Below are 7713 nucleotides of genomic sequence, written 5' to 3' on the forward strand. Positions count from 1 at the left end.
GTGCAGCATACGCCACAGGGAATGGATGCTTCTCTATTTTAAGTAGAGTTAATATATTAATATGCTATCAATGCAACTCTGCTTAGCAAAGGGGAAGATTACACATTGTAGGTGGTCATCCAAAGTAACCAGCCATTTCTTTCTTCACCAGCCAACCCTTACAACTTTCTGCAAGTCTAAAAATACTATCCCAGCACACAAAGTTCCTTAAGCAAAGAAATTCATCCATACACAGCTCAGCTTCCTGCTAAGATCACTTCATTTGGAAAAGGCAGTTTCCAAAGAAAGGATTACCCACTTGCAAGACCATTGATACACATATATGTACACATATATTTACATGTACACACACACATATATATATATATACAAATGACATCAAGACATACCAGGAATACCCAAAGACAGGCAGTGCAGTTACCCTCTAAAGTGAGCAGCAGTAGTTATGGAATGGCTGCTGGTTTAGAGTTTAGAGTTGAAGTTCCACAGCAAGACTGCTGAAATGTGTCAGCCACCAGTTTCCTGAATCCCAGCAGCTCTAACCATGCCACCTGAAGCTCACAGACCACCCAGAAGCCAGAGCCTGTATAACGCAGTGGAGACTGACCCAGAAGGCTCTGAGCCTATTTTGAAAAGTCGGTTTTGTTTATGCAAAACACTAAACCCTGGACAAATGGGTCACAGGCTTTTAGATACAGGCCAGTAGCTATTTCTGAGTAACCTATTCAACAAGCAACTGTGCAGATGCATCAAAAAAATGCTCTTGTATCAAGGGTTCAATTGACAAAACTGAATAAATGAACCTGTAAATAGATGCAGGGAAAACCAGCTAAGACTGGAAGATCTGAACATTTTATTACTGGTTTTGAAGAAGCAAGAAAAACAACTTTATGAACACTGATCTCAACCTCTGTCCCATTCTGTCAAAAGAATGGAAGAGTATATTGGTGACAATTCATCATAGCCCAGTGAAAGTCTGGAAAAACAAATGTTAAGACCAGAATAAGGAATAGTGACTACCAATGCAGTAAAACAGCACCATTTTAACAAACCTTGAAATGCTGTCTGTACAGTAGGTATTAAAAATGTAACAAAAACATCTACATGCCCAACACCTTCTACTTTTGAAAATGATACATTATATTCTGTTTTATTTATGGAAAAAAAACAAGTAACCTTGAATGCTAAAATGGATCTTACATAGCTGCCTGGAACTAGAGATTTGCTGCACAAGGGTAACTTGGCGTTTGTTAACAGGCATCTCTAGCGGCCTACTATCTTCACTTCTTCTAAGAGTACACAATTGAAAACCACAGGATGGAAATAAAACTATTCTGCTACTACTCCATCATTACAAAGATCTTAAGAGGTGAGACTTTCAACCATCACTTCTTCCAAGCTCAGGAACACTTCATCTCTACGTGCAGGATGTTAAGTCTGCATCAATGGACAAGACACTCCTGACAAAACTCAAACACAGAAACAGTAGAGATGAAAGCATGGCCAGCTTACTCACAAAAAAATCAAGGTATTGTTTGAGCATGCAAAGGTGGGGACAGGAAAGCTAAAGCCCATTGGAGTTGAAGCTGGCAAGGGACAAAGTACAAGAAGGATAGTAAGAATGGCTTCCACAGGTGCATCAGGAGCTACAGGAAGACACGACAAGGCAAGGTGTGAGCCTGACGGGAATGGCACTGGGGAACCTGATGATAAAGGACACAGAAAAGAAGACCGGCACTGCTTGTCTTCTTCAATGACAAGACTTGCCTTCAAGAATCCAAAGTCCTGAGATCTTTAGTGAAATAGGATCAGGAATACAAACATTTAAACAAACTTAAAAAAAAAATAAACCTCACACTGAAAGGGACCATTGGAGACTGACTTGCTCAAGCTCCCCTGCTCAGGCAGTGCCACCAAGAATGGAGAATGGAGACTCAGTCTCTAAACTGTGCTCAGTCACCTTGACAGTAAAAAAGTATTTCCTGATGCTCAGAGAGAACATCCTCTGTTGCAGTTTGTGCCTATTACTTCTTGTCACTGTGCACCCCTGAAAAAAACTGGCTCTGCCTTCTTTGCACCCTCCCTTCAGATATTTGTGCACACTGAGAATATCCTGCTGGGCCTTTTCTCTAGGCCAGTCTCAACTCTCCCAGCCTTTCTTCCTCTGAGGAAAGTCCCTTAATCATCTTAGTGGCCCCTCTGCAGTAACTCCACCTCTCACACTGAGGGGCTCAGAACTGAACACTACACTCCAGACGTGGCCTCACCAGTGCTGAGAGGAGGGAAGCTGCTGAAGCAAGTAACCTTGATGGGAGAGCAGTGGATGATGTTCATCTCTCCATTGGTAATGCTTTTAAAAATATCTACCTTCAAATACTCATACAAGCTGATAAACTACCAACTAAAGTAGTGGACAATGAGGTGGACTGAAAACTGGCTGCGCTGCCGGATTCAAGAGGTTGTGGGGAATGGCACAAAGTTCAGCTGGAGGCTGGACACCAGCATAACCCAGGGATTAGTACTGGAACTAACACTGATTATCATCCTCACTGATGATTTGAGCAGTGGGACAAAGTAGACATACAGTTTCACAAATTATATAATTGCAGACATCGAGATACTGTTCATTTGAATTACCAAGAGGCAAACCTGTAAAAAGAGTTCTTTTCAGAAGTCCTTGTCAGAAATATTTCAATACAAAAGTTCTTAAATGCAAAATCTACTTCTCTCAGTTCCTGAAGTTATTATGTGGCTGCATCTATAACCTGTCATCAAATGAAGATAACCAAGCACCTCCAACAGTGGCCACAAAGACAACCCCCACAGGACCTATCAAGGTCAGGAAACAGCCTGCACTTCATGCTTGGTTGGCACCAACCCCTTCCCACAAAGTAACTCATCTTCCCTTAGCTTGGCATAAGAATGGGCACACCAGGCAAGACCCAGCATACAGGAAGTTCTGGACCAGCAACACAGGTCCCATGGAAGTAGAAATCCACACACCACATCCTCTTCCTACTCTGCTGAAACATTATTCAAAAACTTTGGGTACTAGTGCTAAAAAGCATTAAAGACAAAGCAAGATTAACTAAGAAATACAGCCAGTATTTATAACGTAAGAGACTTAGTTTTATTGAGATGATGCCATCATTATTTATCATATACTAAAATACATACAAACATATAAAAATGACAATCTACAATCTGATCTGCATGCAAAAGGCTAGAATCAGATAGCTAACACAGGAGCCCCAGAGATTGACTCCCCTCCTTTCAGTGCAGGTTATCACACTCTTAACAGAAACAATAAATAAGGAACTGAATAGAACTGACAAACTTTACAGTCAGTCAATCTTCGATTACAAAAACAATTTTGGCCTACATTAAAACACTAGTTGAAAACCATATGTTTAAACACTGCTGTAAGCACTTCCAGGACAGGTTAGCCAATTCCTTCAGAGATATTGGGAATACATCCAAGAATAAAATAAGCCAACTAATTTGTCATCCCCAGTACATAACAGATTTTAACATCAGGCTCAGAAAATCCTTCTGAAAAGTAAAATGATACCTCTCAAGTTACAAGTTATATTGTATTTTGATTCCTAATAGGACATTAGCAGCTACATTCTCAGCAACATGTCTTTTCCTTTATTTCTGCTTTATGTATTACCTACACCTGGCCAACTTGAGAGCCTGTAAACACCAGTACTGGAGATAAAACTGATCTCCAGCACAGTCATTCACATCTCTGCATGATGCAGCCCAGGTTAGACACACAGGTGGAAGCCTCCTGCAGTGACAGGTCTGCTGCTCTGGCCTGGTCACAGAACCCAGAGCTGAAATGAAAGAATACAGCTCTAATTCTGCCTTATTTCAAAGAAAGGAAAAGGATTAACAGACTACCTGAACAGGATGGGAAGTAGTAAAGGAAGGGCAAGGATAGATGGAGCAACTGGAATAGTCATTTGTTAGAAGAGAAGCAATCAAGAGGCAATGTAGGACAGAGCAGCTAAAAACAGAAAAAGGGAGCAAAGAAGGTTAAAGCAGAGGAAGGGCAAGACCAAAAATGCAAAGCAATGTTAAAATACACTTGGGCATGAAGTCACCTCTTAACTGCTACAAACACAAGCCTAGCTCCAAATACACAAGACTAAGACCAGACAACACTAATGGACCATTTTTATGGAGCAATGAAGAACTCCTGCAGTACTTTTAGTTTTGAGACATTCTTTCTCATATTTTACATAACAGCCTAAGTTAAAAACACTATTAGTCATCTAAAGCCAAATCTAGGAAGCTGAAGTGTCTCCAACAAGTTCTTTGGCAAAGGATGGTCAGAATCAAATTATTCCCTTTACTATTGAAAGCTGTACCACCACAGGTGTGTCAACCACAAGCACAAGCCTAAAGCATTTGGAAAAGAGGAAAGACTGAACCACTGCTGTATGCACTGCACACATCTACTCTGCAAAGAACAAACTGCTAATCCCATTACAGTGTAACAATGGTGATAGTGGTGACTGTGATACTGGGAAGAAGCCAATCTACAGAATAATATCAAAAGAAGCCACTAAAATTAGCTAAATATGTGCTTGATACACTTAAAAAAACCACAACGACAACAAATTTAGTTAATTCTTGGGAATCAAATTCCAAAAAACGTTTATTCTTAGCATCAAAGAAAACATGCCTTGACAGTATTCTGATTACAAATGCTTGAGGTAGCACTAATCTACTAAAAAAGGAAGTCCTGTCATTTTGACATTATCTCCCTCCCCACCCAGTTGAACCTAGCTACATACTAAGCACAAGACTGCCTCATGCATTAAATATAAACTTCTGGTAAGAAATTATTAATTTGAAGGTAGCACAAAATGCTGAAGGGCAAAAAAAAAAAAAGTCCATATCCAACAGAACAGCTCAAAAAAGTATGTATTTCTTAATTCACTTTTATCAGCTTGCTAATTTGGAACTATTACATTATTTACCACAGGTTTGTCCCTATACCTCTTGACCTTCCATTAAAGCTTTCTTAAGCAGATGAAGTAATTCTTACTATCAACACCTGCCTGATCTTTCTAGGGAAGATAGTTAACTATCCACAGGAAACAAGCTCTTAACTCCTTTGTCTGTTTCTTGAATCAGATCTTCAGACAGCTATTTGACTAGAAAAAAAAAAAACAAACACTTACTCTTTAAAGAAAATAAGCTGATAAACTCTACCAATTTACCAACCCACTTTTGTAATTTTATTTCTTTGCCTGAATTTTGCTCCTCCTGAAGACTCCCACAAACTTTTTTTTTTCTAATTCCTTTAGAGCAGAATTAATTAAAAACCCTTATGTAGTGTCTTTACCCGCATGTTCCTAAATAATGTTCTTAATTTAGAAAATATTAACCTCACTTTATATAATATAACTCCTAAATGAGAGTAAAGTAAGCCACCCTGACTTCAGCCATCAGTAAGGCAGACTTAACAGAAAGACCCAAGGCCTCCAAAAGCTTAAGCCACAGGCATCATGAGGTCTCATGCACTGAGCACTATGACAGCCAACTAGAAAAGATACAGATCCCTCAAGACTTCCAGTACTCTTAAAGTACTCTCTTTTTTTTTTTTTTTTTGAAAGAGGAACCACTGAAATACTCACTTGCTGAGAAGTACACAATTTATCAAATTAACTACATAACCAGCACCACTATGACCAAGTATTACATAGATACAGTAGATATGTCTAAATAAATTTATTACAATTAAAACATCATCAAGATGTACACTTTTCCATACAGAGAGGCATAAGACAGCCTATTTTTAATTTCTGTACCATACTGAAATCAGAATTCTATTTCAAGGCATGTCTGACTTCAGCAAAAGATCAGGCTATCTCTGGAAATAGTGATATACAGATTACAAATTATTTCGGGGTTTGTGGCATTTCTTCCCCCAACAGCCTAAATCTATTTCTCAGCACACAACATCAAAAATGTGTTTTCACCTCTACCGCAATGTATACTTCAATCCCTGCTAAACATAACTGAAAACTACTAAGGCACAAGCCAGCATGCTTGAATCTCTACCATATTAAGTTACTTAATTGAGCAAAAATATCAGGAAGCCACCCCCGCCTGTGAGCCCATCATGCCTTTCCTTCCCACAACTTGTACACTGGCTTACTATTTTGTACCAGGAACCTGATAGTGGACATACAGAATGCCACAGTTGTTTTTTACTCACCTATGGAATTACAACAACTGAAAGCAGAGCACTTGCGAGACATTAAGCTAACATTGTAGCAATTTTCAGAGAACAAAGCTGTCACTTGAATAGACAGGTGCCTTCATTACATGCTCGTAGAAGGAACAAAGACAATCTACTTTCAGTTTGATCTCAGGAGCAAGCTTAGGTTCCAAAGACAAGTCCATCCAGAAGAGCAGATACCAAGCTTGGGGCAAGAGCAGCTTTGAACTATGAGGGACAACTTCCAAAACTGAGGTTATTCTGATAGCTGAATGTAGGGTAAAAAATTTAGGAATTTGCAAAGAACTGAAGGCAAAGCACAGCCTCAGCTCAAGCAATTCTAATGAAGTGTTGCTGGGTAAGAAAGAGGAGGAAGGGTTCACGGGACAGGCAGCTGTTGTAGCAACAGGGGAAGGCTGAAATACCGAGGCTGTTTCAGGAGTAACACCCCTGTCAATAAACATTTACGATTTATTCTAATTTTAACTCCTCTCCCTTTTTTTCCTCCAAAGATTTAACTCTGCTTCAGCAGGCTGCAGACGGGGTGAGACAGGAAAGAAACCAGAGCACTCTTCTCCAGCCAGAGGAGGGCTCAGAGGAGCCACACATCCGCAGAGACGCCCCTGAGCCAGACCCCGGGAGCTGGGGCATGGGAGGCTCTGTGGGAAACTGAACTAGGAGCAGGGAGGATTCAAACCTTATCACATATTAAAAAAAATAAAAATCTAATTACATCACGAGGAAAGCAGTTTTAAGCCATTTGCTTTACTCTCGCTTCTATCAGGTTCTGGAGGGGGGATGGGGCAAGGGAAAACGCCGGTGCCGCCGCCTCGCTCACTGAGACCCGCGCAGGCCGGGCTGGAGCGAGCCCGGCCCGCCCAGGCGGCCCCGGGGGACGCGCCGGGGCGGCGGGAGAGGGAAAGGCCGGGCCGAGCCCCGACGGAGGCTGCGGCTCGCAGCGGAAGGAGGCCCGGACTGGCCCCGCACCGGCCACGCGGGGCAAGGCAGGGGCGGCGAGGCCCGGCGGGAGGGGGTGTCCGGAAAGAGCGGCGCCTCCTCTGGGGAAGGAGGAGGCGGCGGAGCGGGGCGAGCCCGTGCCGCCCGGAGGGTCGAGAGGAAGGGCCCGTGCTGCAGCAGGGGAGGGGGCGCGGCAGGCCCCGCCTTACCTCCCGGCACGGCCGCTCCCGCCTGGCCCGAGCGAGCGGCGCTCCCGAGCCCGCGCCGCCGCCGCTGCCCGCGGTGGGGAGGCGGAGCTCCGCCCGGCCCGCCCCCTCTGCGCGCCCTGCCGCCATTGGCCGAGCTGCCGCCCACCGGGAGGCCCCGCCCCTCCCGCGCCCGCGGCGGCCAATCCTTCGCGGCCGGCCTCAGAACAGGCAGAGCAGCGCTCCCATTGGCTGTCATTCAGTCCCTGCTGGCCCGCCTTCAGATTTCTATTGGTCCCTGCGGCTCGCAATCTTCTCCCTTAGCGTTCCGAT

The 7713-nt window shown here is 43.3% G+C and overlaps 1 protein-coding gene across 1 annotated transcript in view; it reads right to left on the minus strand.

Annotated features, from left to right (window-relative positions):
- SETD3 (SET domain containing 3, actin N3(tau)-histidine methyltransferase) overlaps nt 1-7548 on the minus strand; it is a 61786-nt gene extending 54238 nt beyond the window's left edge. Inside the window, exon 1 of the mRNA XM_012574262.5 lies at nt 7405-7548. The gene's annotated coding sequence lies outside the window, so the exon portion shown is untranslated. The remainder of the gene's footprint in view (nt 1-7404) is intronic.
- Nucleotides 7549-7713: the final 165 nt, after the last annotated feature.

Source organism: Taeniopygia guttata, chromosome 5, assembly GCF_048771995.1.
Source record: "Taeniopygia guttata chromosome 5, bTaeGut7.mat, whole genome shotgun sequence".
Classification (NCBI taxonomy): Eukaryota; Metazoa; Chordata; class Aves; order Passeriformes; family Estrildidae; genus Taeniopygia; species Taeniopygia guttata.